Raw genomic sequence first — 16388 nt, forward strand, 5'->3', positions numbered from 1 at the left:
AAAGTAATAATATACATAATTGAAGTGCTTCTTTTCTAAGCATAGTTTATAGCTTAGACTGGAAGGAGCACATCCAAAACAGGAAGACTAAAATGCAAAAAACCAAATTTTGGTACAGCTTTTAGGCATTTTGCAGTCCCATTAAATATATACCACAGTGAAATACAGTTCACTCACATGAGAAGAGGACAGAGCAAGAACCTACTGGATTTCTTTATTTTTAGATATTTTTGGCACACATCTTAAAGTTCAAACCTAGAAACATTCTGTACCGTTCACAAAGTACATGACAAACAGCAGTGGTTTTGCTAAAATGCCTGACAGTAAACTTGGAAAACTTCTGAAGCCATAATAAATTTTTGCTATATTTCAATTTGGATCAATCACAGGCATGATAAACCATAGGTGACAGGCCTAGATACTGGTTTGGAAGCAGAGCCATGTGGTTTGCAGAGTTCTTGCCAAAAAGTAACTTCCACTCAGTCATGTGCCAGACAGATTTAAAAAAAAAAAAAGAAAATTCTATTAAAAATTGAGACTATGATTCTAAGCTAATATGTTCCAATTACAGCAAAGGTAGAAGCAGAGAGTGACTGAGTAATGGTACAGTGAGCAGGAGACTTAACAGGACAGACCACCACATTTCAAGTGCTCTTATTCAGCCTGAGTTTATAAAACTTCTTACATTATTTTTTTTAACATACAAAAAACAAAAACAAACAAACAAACAAACAAAAAAAAAAAAAGAAAAAAAACCTATTCATTTTAGAACTATTCAGTATTCAAGTGGCACTCTTCACAAGTGCAAATAAGATGACCTTGAATTGAATTTCTGGCTTTTCTTTAACAACTGCTAAACTATTTTTAGTTCCACTTCTCAGGCCATGTCTTATAACTGGAAGTATCAACCAAGTCCAGATCACAACTACTTCATGTTGCATTTTCGTAACAGGGAATTAGTCTTATTCATCTAAAAATATGAGATCATTCACAAACTTTTAAAAATCACAACTACAAACAATTTCCAGCTGACCTTTTCAATCACTACATAATAAACCTTCTGCCTTCATTTCATACAAATCCTGTCACTAAAATTTCAGTGTTGCAAGTGTGTAATTTTCATATCCAGGTATCAATTTGAAGGTGACATGCTCCCCTCCTGCCAACAGTTCCCACCACACAGCACTTTGTTTATCAGACTGCAAGAGTAAGATGGAAAAATGAAAGAAAAGATCCCTATCAGAAAGAAATTAAACCATCACAGGATGCTAGCCTATTTCCAGGGTTCAATAATTATCAGGTGAAAGGGTGATTTATTCAATTACTCTCTCTTAGTAATAAGTTCTCTAAAATGAAGAAAAAAGAAACGCATGGAGGCATGAGCTTTAGTGAAAAGAATCTTTAGTTCTGCTTTTCAATGGTAATTTGATAGTTTAGCATCTGAATATAGTACATTGTACATTATAATTAGACACCATAAAGTATTTAAAAATGCCAAAAAAAAGCAGCATACTAGAAATCCATTAACTTCTAAGGGTTACAGCAAATCAAAAATCTACACTGTTAGCTCATGACTATCTTTGACAGATCTAATGAAAAACACAGTTTAGGGTTTTTTCCTGAAGATCCACCTTTTTCTAGGAAAATTCTGAATTTAGCATACACACTGTTACTAGAATCTGAACCAGCCTCTGTATTCCACAATTATATATGAACTTCAGTGCAAAAGGACAAGAGCCAAGTGAACAAGAATAGTATCATTTATTGTATTTCTTGCTTTTCATGCTTATGACACTTCCCTGCTGTACTTGTATAGGGAACAGGTCTTCACCCATCTCAGTATTTATACACAAGCTCCTCACAGTCCCCAGGGCTTGCTGTGACACCTGTGTCCCTCACATGACCTGTGCTAGGATGGCTTCCTTCATTCACTGCACCAGAATCACTTTGGTCTGATCACAAATGCAGATTTTTTTATACATCACCTTACACAGGTGGCAAATAAACCAACTGTCTCCAGCTATGTTGCAAGAGGAAAATGCCATGTCATTAGGCCTTCAAAAGCATCCTACTGGGTTTACTTGCCTATCTACAAATTTTCCTCTTCCTAGTGGGGTGTAATGGTTCCAGAAACCATTAGATTTGGATTAGCCTGCCCCTTTTCAATATGTGAGTTGATTAAGGGATGTGGGAGATTGAGCATCTCCAGCTTCACATGCTACTGCCAAAATGCACAGCTGCTCCAAGAACTGATTGCTAGATTATTAGGGCAGCGTGCTGGGGAACTACAGTGAAATATTAACAAAGAAAAACTGAGAAATCAGGATGTTCTCAAGTAAACTTACTAAACTAAGTAAATGAAATTATTTGCAGAAAACAGAAAATTCATACGAGGGAAGAGTCATGCAAAAAAAGTGCTTACCAAACCTTAGGAGACAAAGTGTACAAAGCTCTCTTCCCAAAATGTAAAGCTTGACAAATAGCTGGATAAATATATGTTAGGAGGAGTTATTCTCCAGACAAAGATGTAAGGCTCTGATTGTTAAAGCCAGCCATTATTCTGGGTAAGTCCACCTACAGCAATACCATATAAAGCCAACGACAGGGTGGCTGGTTTTTATTTGGGGTGGAAGAGTGGGGGGAGGTCTGGCACTCAAAAGGCTCACACAAAAAACCACAGTAGTAATGAATCATAAGTATAAGATGATTCTTATGGGAGAATATATTTTCCTCCTCCAGTGATGAGATCATACAAAAAGCTCAAAAACCATAGCAAACTGAACCCTAGCAGACATCATTCTTTTGCCCAGATGGAATGTGTTCATTCTTTCACATCCCAAGTTCTTAAGCTCAATGCACAGTGACACCAATCCAGTCTGCTGACCTAAGCCTTATTTTTTTTCCTCCCTCTCCACGAGAAGTGGATGCTCGGTTTTCCTCCCTCAAGAAGTAAAAAGGATAAACATATTTCAAGGATCAAACTCATATGAAACACAGGACAATTGCAGCCACAGAAAAGGTCACTTAAATATTCTAATAAAAGCAAGCAAAAGCTGTGACAGCTCTGACGCTCAACCTTTGCTATTTTTGTCAGTAATGTAACAATGAGGGGTTTGAAAAATTATATCCCATTACCACTGCCTCTGGTGATTCAGGTTGGTTTTTTTTCCCTGCTATGTTCTCAATTTACAGGGACATAACAACATGTTCTTAAAATGTGCAGTCTTTGCGGGGCAGAAGGAATGGGAAGAGACACTGATTCATCAAACGCCTGTTTAGGATTTTCAAACCAGTTGGCACAAAGCTAGAAAGAAACTCTAAATATTTCCAATTCTAACATCTTAAAAATACACATTTTTGAAAAGCAGCTAAATGCTGGTTGAGATATAAAGTTCTCAATCTTAGTGGTGGTGTTTTGCAAGGTAATTTTTCCTGCTTGCTCCTAAACCCCAACTGGCACATCACAGTGAATCTGTGTGTTCTCTGTTTTGCTATTAAAAAGTTAAAACCCAAACAAAATCCCACATATACTGTACTATTACTTTCTACTAACTAAATCAGGCACTGTAGACAAAGTTGCCATGTATCCTAAGTTGCTCATCTGGCTGAACACTTAGGCTATTTTTTAGCATCTTGAAGTGAACACAGAAATATTTCCTATGCCCTCAAATATGCTCCAGACTGAACTCAATTACACAGCTTAATGTTTATTTTTTGGGAGTAGGGGAAAGGGCTTGGCTTTGTTGATGGGGGTGATGTGAGTGAGGAGAGGGGAAGAACTTTGGATTACTTTAGGTTTTTAACTCATAATCAGCTGCTTTAATTTTATTCATTTCTTGAACTTAAGCACTTCAGCCAGAAGAACATCTCAGAGGAGGCTGAGTATAACAATTCTACTCCTCCTTCTGCCAACAAGACATCATGGAAAAATAGAAACCTTTAGGGCTCTGCAGAGGTGAACAGAGAAGTCCAATAAGTTAAGTTTCTCTAACTCATCCCCAGCTGAAAAGGAAGAATCTCAACTTTCCCTGCATTACTAAAAGCCAGTTAAACATGGGGCTGGCAAGGGAACATCACGGGCTTGGTACAGCAGAAGGAAGTAAGCTGTGCTGTGCACTTGTACCCAACTTCAAATGATGCAGCTTGCCCACCCCAACACCTCAGCCAGGATAGAACTCACTTGCTATTTAGGTTTATAAAAGAAGACTCAGGAGCAGCTGATTCATCTGACCTGTTTCCATGCAGATTCTTCTTCAGACTCTACAACCCCCCACAGGACAAGAGTCCTTGCTGATTCCTTCCAGCAGATCCAACTCAAACAAGAGAGCCTGTTGGAACAGGAGGTGAATGCAGAGGGAAAAATCCCAGATTGCTTCTCACTAGCAGCTCTCCTGTACTTGCCTGTGCCTGGGAAACTTTTGATTGATAACAGAGATTCATTCATCTCTCCCACTTTTCCGTCTCTGATAACCGAGAGATTCATTCATCTCTCCCACTTTTTCTTCTCATGAATTACTCAGAATACAGATTAGCTGCAACATCAGAAACCAGCAGAAAATCCTGCATGGAAAGTCCCAACTAGAAATAAAACTAGTACTGCTGAGAATCAGGGGAGACTGAATCAGTGGGATTAATAGTTGGCAAAAGAAAGGTGCTTTGCTCTTGGCACAGGGTTCTGTAACACTCCAGAGTTTTAGCTGGTACACAGTTTGCTGAGGACAAACTTTCTTTGCTCAATGAGCATCTCCCACTGAAAGAAAATTGGTTTTCATCTTGTGCATAAAAGCATTTAACATTAATTTAGGAGTAGTCTGTTCTCGGAGCCAGAAAAGTCTCATAAATTTCTCTTGTTGCTATAAATCTGTTCCTTGATGATTTTGCATTTGTAGCTTGTTCCACAGCAGCAGGTGAATATCAAACAGCTGAAAGAAATCATTGCAGGACATTCAGGCAGAAAGAGAAATATGATTTAGAACAGCAGGTTGATGTCAAGTGAAAGCCTACTTTTCACACAGAATTCCCAAATTAAAACCCAAAGAAATTTTCTTTACCCGAACGTTTCACATATTCATGTATTTCATGTTTTTATGCAATGGACAAAGCAATTTTGTGTTGGCAATTGAATTTTGTCTCCAGGTTTGTCATATGCTGGTTCACATAAAAATTCACTTATTCCCTCAAAGGAAATCAGAAATATCTAGGAGAGAACACAACAAGTCAAACCAATAAACATTGACTCTACAGAGACAAACCTAAAAAAAAACCCCAGAGGCATTAATAGGAATTAAGAACAACAGACTGAAAAATGTGGACTTTGAGTAGCATGAAACTAGTTGTATTAACAATGGCTAACTGTATATGCAATAATGTAATGTAGGATTAATAAAATATACATATCTGACTAATTTTAATTACCCTTACATTCAAAAATCCTCTCTGAAGTCCAACCAAAGGTGATATGAAGATACTTCACTTCTCAACTCTCAATTTAAATAGACTGTGCAGTTACCCAAAACCAGATACCAGTTAAGAGAAACAGACACCAAAATCCTTTCATACACAAAAGTAAGGGTGTTTTTTAAACAATTCCTTCAGCAGACAGAAGGAATAACCATTTGCTATCTTCTTCCTTTAATAAGTATAGAATCCTGAACTTTCACCATCCATCATTCCAAGCTTGAGACAGAGAAGAATATATGCTAGAATTCTATATATGCTAGAATTCTATATATAGTAGAATTTCATGCACAGATTTGGTCTTTGCCTTGTATGCAAACTTAGTGGTAACTTCATGGAAATCCTTTGTTAGAAGCCTTCATTATTTTAGCTTGGAGGTAAGATTTTCAATGAAACAACCTGCAAGAGACAAGAGCAACATTCTCCCACTTTCTTCCACTATTTTCTCTACCTTTTCATCCCACAGAGAATCATGAAGATATTTTTTTCCAATAAATATTTCCAACAGATGTTTTGAAAAAAAAATAAATCAGGACTATACAGAAGCCAAGGATTTCATTATAACACATTTACACTGACAGGGGAAATCTTTCTAGCCATTATTTTTATACTGGTAAAATCAAGTCCTGCATTTAGACTCCACAGAACCATGAAATAAGATAATTCACTTTATGCTTGCTCCATGCACTCATCCACATCCTTGCTTTCTTTTATCCTCTTACACAGGGGCGTTCCCTTAGACATGGCATTTTTGGTAATTTATCCTGATTTTTTTCCTGAAAAATATTACATTGTTATAATCAAATCCATTTTTCCACTGATTTTTCAAACATATTTCTTCAGGGCATTTACCACTTTGCTTACACTAAAAGGCTGTGCAGAATCCATGCAGTAATTGAAGCAGATTCAATACTGTGGCATCACAAGCCAAAGGTTTTGCCACAGTAAAGGCTAATTCTGTCTGGGTAGTGATTTTATTCAGCACTACAACAGGAGGAGAAGATTCCTACCATGATCTTTCACCTATCTCAAGGCAGATTTTTATCAAAAATCAATTTCTTGGTTTGTCTCTGTTGTCAAAGCTAATGGAAAAAAATCTCTAGAGCAAAATTTGGGAATGAACCAACCTGCAAGCACCAGGGTACCCTGTAATTGAACAAAGCTATCAACCATAAAATCAGTATCTTCACTGAATAGGAACCATCATGATGGATTGTAAAGTTCAAAGCTTTTAACCTGAAGGCCTTAAAAGGCCAGGAGCAAAAGCTAGCCAGACATATTAGTCCTTCCCTACAAACAGTCTGTTTTTCAAGGGTTTGCTGCCTTCTTTGCTGCAATTCCATGAATGTGAGCCCAACATACTGTGGAAAACCTTTTTAGGCAGGCATGAAAAACAACATCTCCAACAACCAGACTGACAGCTGATGACTTCCTGTGAAAAAACCACTTAACATCCATACATTTCCTATGTTCTATACATATTTTCACAAAAAAAGTGACCTTCTTCTGTTATTGCCTAAGCTTTTGACACATGGTACAAATCACAGCTTTCAGAGCTCAGATTCCCCAGGCAATCCCAGTTCCTGAACGTGCTGCAACTGAATCCATCATTACATTACCAGCACCACAGATCATGTAACTCATTTTACTTGCAGATAAACAATGCCCAGCTCCTCTTGAACAGCAAGAGAGCAGCGTTTTGACATCACCTATTTAATCTAAGGGCAGCCTCTGATGTAGAGAGCTGTGTAAAGGGAAGGTGGCTAATCTCTGAGTGACACATTCTAGCCCCAGTGTTAACATATGAATATGCAATTCATGGCTCATCACAAGAAAGATTCATTACAAGAAGGAATTGTCTTCCTAAAACTGAATTTCACATGGAAAGAAAAGCAACTCACTGCCACATTTTGTTAATTTAACACTTGGTTTTAAACACCAGCCTGACATTGACACGAGTTCAGGCCAGGTTGGATTGGATCTTGTGGAAAGTGTCTGTGCCCATGGCACAGAGGTTGGAGCTGGGTGATCTTTAAGATCCCTTCCAACCCCAAACCTTCTATGGTTTTATGGATTAATCATGAAAATGTGAGCAGCAAAGTACAAGAAAAGGCTACATATAATTGCCTTGGTCTCAAAACCAAGTTTGGTCCCAGAGTTTCCAGGTTTCCAGTATTGCATTAGAGGGAAATAAAGTTAGGGACTCCAGTTTGATGAATTGGATACAGAGAGGTGTTGGGTCCATCCAAGTGAACAGCATGCACCCAACACAGGTGAAGGTACCACGAGGTGACACCGTGAGGCCACTCTAACAGCTCTGCAGGGTAATCAAGAGAAGTTCCTGCCAGCCTGAAAAAGACAAATGTCATGACCATCTTCCAGCAGAACAAGAACCAAGGTTTGAGGAGCCAGAGGCTCAGAAGGCTGCAGGGAGCAGTTTGACATCTACCTGGTAAGCTGTCCCTAGAGCATTTCTCAGGGGGATCAATACCACTACAATGCTGTTTAATGCATTTATCACCAGAAAAATGGCATCCAATGAAACTTCAGCAAGTGGATGCATTTCTGTAAATTGGGATGGACTGGTATGCTGGACAGCAGAGCTGCTGTTTCTGTTTTTTCAGAGGTTTTTCTGTTTCTGTTTTTTCAGAGGTTTCTCAGCAGGCTGGAGAAATCAGGTGACAGAAACCTCAAGAAATCTGAAGGCAAGGGCTAAAACTTGCATCTAGGACAAAATAACCTCAATGATGTAAAAAGTGATTGTTCCTCTCTAATCAGACTGCATCCAGCACATTGTGCCCAATTTTGGGCTCCCCAGTGGAAGGAACAACTTGGAGCAAATCAAAAAGAAAACCATTAATGGGGCTAGAGGAAAAGATGCACTGAGAGTGACTTCACAGCTGGGCTTGTTCAGTCTCCAGCTAAGGCAGGAACATAATGGCCACTCTCAACTACTCAACAGGGAATTACAGGGAAAAAGAGGCACAATCTTCTCAGAAGTGCACTACAGAAAGGTGGGAGATAATCAAAAAGTGCAGAAAAGGAGCTTTCAACCAGGCACGGAGAAGCTGCACCAAGAAATCAGTGAAATACTGGGAGAGGCTGCCCAGGGGAGCTGTGGAATCTCCATCCTTTGAGACTCCAAAATTCAACCCAGCCAAGGTGATGGGAGCAGATGAACCCCAAGAACTCCCACCCTGACTAAGACAGTGTGTGTCTCAAGAAATAAAATTCTTTGAGAACACCCCAGTGAACTGCAGACATAGAAGTACTTTATTTATGACAATTTCTGCCTTAGCACCTCATTTTATTGGAATGCTCTTCCCAAAAATAACAACATGCATTTCACACTTGAAGTTTCAAGCAGCCTCTCCTTCTGTAGCCTTTAAATGAAGATCTTAGAGACTGCTGGTGGTTCTAATATTCAAAGCCTAAAAGTAAGAGGTTTAAATAAACAACATAGTATTTATATCACGGATGTGTACTACCAAATAAATGTCTGAATATTTAATAATAAGCAATAAGCCTTATTTCTTTCACACTCTCCTCCCAACAAAACACATAAGATTGATTCATGAATTTCTGACATCTCTTAACAAGTCTGTACTACAAAATACTTCAGCTATAAACAGAGCTCTTGACAATCCTGTCCTCATTTCCAAGGGCACCAGGAAAAGGCAAAATTCTGGGCCTTATTCAAGAAGCTCTAAACAAAGGAATCCTTAAGCAACTCAAGACCTGTCACAGTGTAGTAAGCAAACACTGATGTGTAAAAATTACCCCAGTTACAACAGCTTCCTTGTACAGGAAAATCTAATGAGCATTCTTATGTTGTGCATTCAGCAGAGACATTTATGATAATGTGTAAAAGAAAGGAATACTAAATTTCCACTTAAATGCCTCTCTACAGTGGAGGTCTGCTCTCCTCTTTGAGCACAGGTTTCAACACAAATTTCACAAATCAAGGAGAGCTCATCATCATCAAGTTGACACAATTTGGAAGCATTCTGCTTTCACTTCAATTATGGGTTATTTATATTTGCCATTGAATGCAGTCAAAGTTACCACCTATATCGAAATAAGAATTCAATTTTCCTGCCAAACTACTGCATTTACTCATGGAACAGCACATTTTTCTTGTACTCTCCTCTTCTTTGATCCAAATTACTTTTTGGCAAGGCTAAGTCAGTCTCATTTGAATAACTCTGATTTCTTTCCCACATCATTTTATCTCTCAATATCATTTTTTCAACTCCTATTTTTCACTCCTCCTATACCCGACATATTAGTAATATCCTTCTTGAAGAGGCTGCTCACACTGCTCCTTCAGAAGCTCTTCTTCCAAGTCTGACTGCAAGTCAGTCAACATTTTACCTTGAAGAAATTCCTGATTCCAACTCATGCACCACCCCCCAACTTCCTCCCTTCTTCCAGCAAGGCTTGCTAATACACTTCCCTCAAGGTACTGAGGCTTGCCATCAATACCTAGTCCCTGAGGTATCCTCTCAATTGCATACATTCTTTTATTAAATGCAGCTTAAATTAACCTATAACCATTCAAACCTGTGATCAGTTTTTCCTCTAAATATCCTTCATGCAGTGCTGTTTCACAACAGTAAAAAATTCTGCACTTCCTAAAGTCTGAATCTTGATTTCATCAGTTAATGACTTTATTAACAACAAAGTGGTAAAGGTAATATGATCTAAAAATTCTGTCACTATTTATACATTTATTTGTAAATTAAATGCTTTTTCTGGAGGTGGCAGAAATATGTGCTGCTGTAATTCTGGCAGAAGGGACAGGTTACTTGTACACTAATTGGTACTTGTACAAGCAACAGGCTTGAAGTGCTCTACTCTTCCTCTCCAGACTAGCAGGCAAAGAACAGCACAAGAAGAAATAGGAAAATCAATGTTAGAATTCATTGCAAAAGTATTTTGAGACTCAGTGACCCACTTTTAACTTTGAACACCAACAGATGACTGCAGTAACTAATTCAATCTAGTTAATAATTAACACTTACATTTGTGCATTCATTACATCTAACGTTCTGTCCTAGAAAACTGGATGATTTCGATGCACCATGAAACACTGAGTAGAAGCTGTTTCATTTTCCCACAATGTCAGCTATTTCAAGTATCTCTTGCAATAAAAATTAAGCAGAGAGAGTGCAGTGGCAGTAAGCACACAGCCCTTGAACACAAGTGTATCAACACAGATGTGTGCTTCAAACACTTGTTTGGAGGGGTTTTACTCACACAGAGCAGCCAGCACAAATGGACATTTGCACCATCATCTCCAGGAGTAAAAACAAAAACTGTTTTTCAACATCTCTCACCTCTCTCATATAGGTCTGTATCAAAATTCTAGCAAAATGGTTACACAGTAAAAATAAAAAAAATTAAAAAAAAAAAAAAAGAAAGAGCAGTCTCACTCCAGAGCAGACAACACCCACATAGAAAAAAATTACTAAATCATTATGCAAGGTCATAAAAGTTACTATATTGATCAACAGCTTCCTCATGAGCTACACACCGGTTTTTCTTCTAGAGAGCAGCTCCTCTAGTATTTCAAACCTCTTGGCAAAGTAATTATTGCTTCAGACTGCAATACTTTGTTTCCCCCATTTTAGGATGCTTTGCTTGTTAGCTTCTTAAATGTTGTCACTGAGATCTGCCTTCACACCAGAAAAACAGTTACCAAGTTAAACAGTGAGAAACTGTGTTTGCCTTGCTTTCCTGCTCCCAGTTCCTAAGCACTTCAGCTGTCTCTCCAGTTGTTCCCTTTGCTTTGCAAATGCTCATGTTTGGAGACAAAACCTCAATTTTAAGACTCGAAAGGCAACTCTCTTTCACATTTACTTTAATCTTAAATGTGTGTCCCAGCTGGAAACAGGACAAAATGCTAATCTGTTAAACAGTAGGATTTACAGTAACAGGCACATATCCATGTTCTGTTCCATTAAAATACCACCTACCTCTACCCCCAAGTTTTAGAACAAATTGCATCACATCTACTGGTGATAGCAAAAGGAGATTGTATTTCCCAAGAGCTCTTTCATTTTAAACTTTCCCAGACATGACAAATCACACTTTCAAGCATATCTGCATGAACAAATACAAATAATTATTCAACAAATCCAAAACCTCTGCATGTGAATTTCTATCTGTACTTGGGCACAAGACTTGACTCCAGAACAGCAAAAATTTAATTAAAAACATCACTCCGAAGAAAAAGTCTACAGATTTTTATGCTTTCATATATTATGTTGTACATATAAGACATTATTTTACAAAAAAAAATTCCACTAAGTCCTTTGTACCCAATGGTATTACCAGGTTGGAAAGTCCCTTAAAGTTCTGATAATTATTTTTTTTAATTTAGGGCAAGGACAAAAGTAGTTACTGGCTTCCTTTACTAGAAAAACAGGAAAATGAACTTTTCAAAATAGCAATTAGATCCAAAAGTCCCCTGATTTAGCAAGAGTACATTTATTACATTACTATCAAAACTGGAAGATATGTTTAGACATTTTCTTCTAATATTAGTTAGAACTGGATGTCAGCTATTCTATTTCCTCCTTTTCAAGGAGCATAACTGACTACACCTTATCTCACCCTAAGAGCTCAGTATTTAAACTGAAAATACTATTACCTTGTGCTTAATTTTACTGCTTATCTTTTCTTACCCAAGTTTATTCAGTGAATCATTACATACAAGGAAGTACTTCTCATTAAACTGAAATTAGAAATTCAATCTAGAAAGTAGGAATACAAACAGCCTAAACAGAACAGCAGCTCTAGCCAGTTAAGGCTTTTATTCTGTGGTTTTAAGTATGAAAAATACATCAGAGGAATAAAATGGTAGAGAGGCCTATACTAACCACTATACATTCCAAATGAAAAAAAAAAAAAAAAGACTTGCAAACTGCAACTGGGAAAAGAGTATTTAAAAGCAGAGTTATATATTCATTGATTATTTGCGCTGATAAATATTTTAGAGGAGAAACTACAACCAAAGGTGAGCTGAAGAACAATTTTGCTCACACTAGAAAATCAAGACTCCTTATCAGCATATCCATTGTTTAGGGTTGTGCTAGCTGCAAGTGCCAGAAAGCTTTATCTGAGCAGGGATTTTCACTGGTTCAGCTAATCCAGCAGTAATTATCAGAAAATGCTCTTTTAACACATAAAGGCAGTACAATCCAGCTGGCATCCAGGGGCCTCTCCCATTGTACAAGACCAGGCTCCAAATGGAACGTGCCTTTCACTGCTCCAGATCAACACTCCAACCATTGTATTCTCTTCCCTCTCCAGCTTTTGGAAACCACCTTTTCCAGGCAACCCTGCCTCGTTTGAACCAGCATTTTAGGATATTGCTGTCTGTCATACTCATTTCAGGACTGAGATAATTTAGGATTTATGGCAGAGAAGATTTGACTGCTATTTCCAGCCCTTACTCCTAGGCTGGGTTTTTCCAGTCTCACGACACTCTTTCAACAGCTACACTCAAAGGTTTAATCTTTAAACCACACAGGGAGTGTTCTGCAGCTTCCCTCTGGGAAACTCTGGGAATCCTACTCTCTAACCAGGGCCTTCAGGTCTGCTTTGGAGGCAGTTTGGATGGGCTATTTCTGGTTTGGTTTGGGTTTTTCTGCTGTGTTGATGGGCGATTTTTCGTTCTTTAACTCAAGAATATCTCCATGCTGTAGCACACACATCAGTGTGATAACAGCAGCTACACACTTCACAAGATTTAGTTCTCTTCAGTTGTTACCTGCCTCACAAAAGCCTATTTTTTTAGGGAAATGATATACAAGACAAGGGGATTAACACCAAACAGCATTTTCAGACTAGCTATGCATTCATTTCCAGAATACATTATGTGATCAGCTGCTAAGCTAAGGGAAGCAAACAGACTGCACTACCAACCCCAAACAGGTATTTTGCAAGGAGACAGAGGGAAAAGGGAAGTTTTAGTACCTGCTTTATGCCATATGTGGTTATATGTTAAAACCACAATTCAATTAGCTGGTCCCTGATATAGTCTAATTCAGTTTCCATTTCTGCATATCCAATTGTCCAAATTCATTTCTTAAAATGCAGGTGATAAAATGTGATGATAAAATTTGGTTAATGTAATGTGACACAAAGTCAACAGAACTCAGTTTACACTCTCTGTGCATAAAACGAACAGGTAATGTTCCAGAAAACACTAACAACCTTTAAATAGGCTGCAAAAAATTACATACTTTCAACTTCTTTTTTTCCACTGTGACCTTTTTCCTCCCCTAAATCAGCATATTACTTGTGGGGGTTGTTTTGTTTATAGAGTTTATCTTAAAAAGCAAAAAGGTAAACTGCTTGTTCTCCCTCCTCCCATGCACAAAGAACAGCATTCACTGCCTCTATGAAGGACCTAAGGGCTGTGAGTCATTTGTTTTGGAAAAAAGCTCCCAAAGGCTATCAAGCAAGACTGTTGAGATAAAGCCTTTCAAGACTTACATCAGGGTTTCCCAGACACTACGTGTACCAGTAAGTGCAGAGTAATCACATTTTGTCAGACTGCACACTGCTTCTGAACCCATCCAGCAGCATGCCAGGGAGGCCAGTGTAACCATCAGCTATTGGAAGCACATGCTACTCCATGGAAGAGTTCTGCTGCTGCTGCTGCATCCTCATGCAAGTTGCTTCAGAAGCAAAAGCTAATCTTGGAGGGACACATTCCAGCCCCATGGATATGCAACTCATGGTTCATTACAAGAAAGATTTGTTACAAGAATGAATTTCTTCCTAAAACTGAATTTCACCTGGAAAGAAAAGCAACCCAGCAGCATATTTTGTTAATTTGACACTTGTTTTAAACACCAGCTTGACACTGCCATGAGTGCAGAGCAGGTTGGATGGGGCTCTGACAATCTGGTCTAGTGGAAAGTGTCTGTGCCCATGGCACAGGGGTTGGAACTGGGTGATCTTTTTCACAAAACTGAGACAAATAGGAAGCAAAACCAAAGCAGGGGAGACCTGGGGTTCCTATTACCACCAAGAGTGAGCAGAAAGCTCACAGAATGAAAACCAAAGCAGAAAGCTGCAGAAAGGCTGCTCCAGGCTGGCCCAGCAAACTGGGTAGCCACCCCAGCAGCACAATGCTCTGAATTAGCCAAAGTTCTGGTTTGGTTTAAGAACTTTTATTCCAGGCTTCTAAGGCTGCCAGCAACCTAGGCAGCCTAATCAAAGCCAGGCCTTGTTAGAAGCAGTAGTTTGGATGTCAGTAGCTGCTTTCCTTATGGTTCTGTGTCAGACCTACAGCAGCAACTCAAGGCAGGACAGAGGTTATTTAAATCCAGCTATGGCAACACAGCTCCCTCCACCAGCTGGGACATCAGGCAGTGTTTTTTAACAGCTAATATCTGCTAAATTAAGTGGACACACAGAGAAGTCCACAGGAGCCAGACTTCTCAAAAAAGTAACCCAAAACCAACACAAAAGCACAGGCATTTTGAAGAAAATATTCAAATGAAAAATACAATAACAAGCACCAGCATGTAGTCTTACCTCTTCCTGCCTAACAATGGTCAGAAAAGTAGCCAACACATTATAAGGGAGCATTCAAAGCAAATTGGAAAGTCTGGGAACAGACCAAACACTATTCACAATTCCTCATAAAACAGCATACAGTGGCAGCCACCTGTGTCTCCTTCACCTCAACAGCTAAAGAAACAATTAGAAAAGCCTTCAAAGAGGTAAAGCAGCATCCTGAAACACCTAAAAATACTGTTGCATCACATAAAGACATTCAGTTTATAGAACAGCCTCATGAAAAAACAGGCATGTCTTTAATAGTGCAGTGTAAACCCACAGGGAACACTTTTATACTTTTTTTTTTATGATAAATAATTGTACTAAGTACAGATGTATCGAAGAATTTCTTCACCTCCAATAAGTAATCAACATTCACACTGCAAGACCTAGTGATATTAACAATGGCTTGGCCAAAACAATCCAAATAGTATTATTACTGCCAAGAGCAGAGGCTTCCTGTTGAGAGGCAAATCCACCTCCAAGTATGAAAAACATGCTCATAAAAAATAAGATTCCCAGTTACCTGTGAATGTAAGATTTACCACTTTATAACCTTTTCTGTGACAAATCCATTGATGAGTAGGTGATGAAATAGTGTATGGGGGAGGGTGAAATAAAAGCTGTAGCTACTAGTGGTCATTTGGGAACTGTTTGTAACAATCTGGCTCAGGTAACGTGGGCACAAACAAGAATACAGGGGAAGTACCACCTTTCTGCCAGGAAAGATCACACTGAAGTGAGAGGCACTGCCTTCCATCATTAGCCAACTTATTTAGGGCAGGGGGGAAGGACTGCATTTTAAGTATATGGTATTGACACCTAGCCATATAATGTAAAATCTAAAGCATAAAGAATAAGTAACTTCAGTTTGCTTTCTACAAACATGAGCACAAAGAAGCACACTGTGGACTAGAGCAGGCACACAAAGTGGGAAAACACTGGGCAAGGCAGAAGTGCATCAAAAAAGACATGGGAGTTAGAAGGTTACAAAACAAAAGAGCAAAGCATTCCACACAAAGGAAAAAAAAAACCTGAGGATGTACTAATAACATCCCCTATAAACAAGAATAACAGGAAAATTCCTCTAACAGTAACAGCACTGAAATACTAGAACAGACTATGAAGAAATATTGTGAAATCTCACGGAACAGTCTGATAAAGTTAAGATAGGTTTATTGGATTCCTTCTTTTCAAGCTGCTATTTTTGGATCACCCCTGTGCACAGGCAGCCCTTGACCTCAGAGCCAGCAGAGCACACCTGCAGGCAGAAGGTGCCAGCCCCCCTTTCTGACCCCATCACATGAACCCCTCCAGGCAGTGATGCAATTCCACAGGTATCCATCCCAGGT

The 16388-nt window shown here is 38.7% G+C and overlaps 1 protein-coding gene across 5 annotated transcripts in view; it reads right to left on the bottom strand.

Moving 5' to 3' along the window:
- Positions 1–16388, bottom strand: part of ENAH (ENAH actin regulator) — a 90433-nt gene that overhangs the window by 47696 nt on the left and 26349 nt on the right. The window contains exon 1 of one of the 5 annotated variants that reach the window (XM_030235634.2): positions 4232–4250. The exons of the other annotated variants lie outside the window; for them this stretch is intronic. The gene's annotated coding sequence lies outside the window, so the exon portion shown is untranslated. Of the gene's footprint in view, positions 1–4231; positions 4251–16388 lie in introns of those variants that run through there. 5 annotated transcript variants of the gene reach the window in all.

This window comes from Serinus canaria, chromosome 3 (assembly GCF_022539315.1).
Source record: "Serinus canaria isolate serCan28SL12 chromosome 3, serCan2020, whole genome shotgun sequence".
Taxonomy (NCBI): Eukaryota; Metazoa; Chordata; class Aves; order Passeriformes; family Fringillidae; genus Serinus; species Serinus canaria.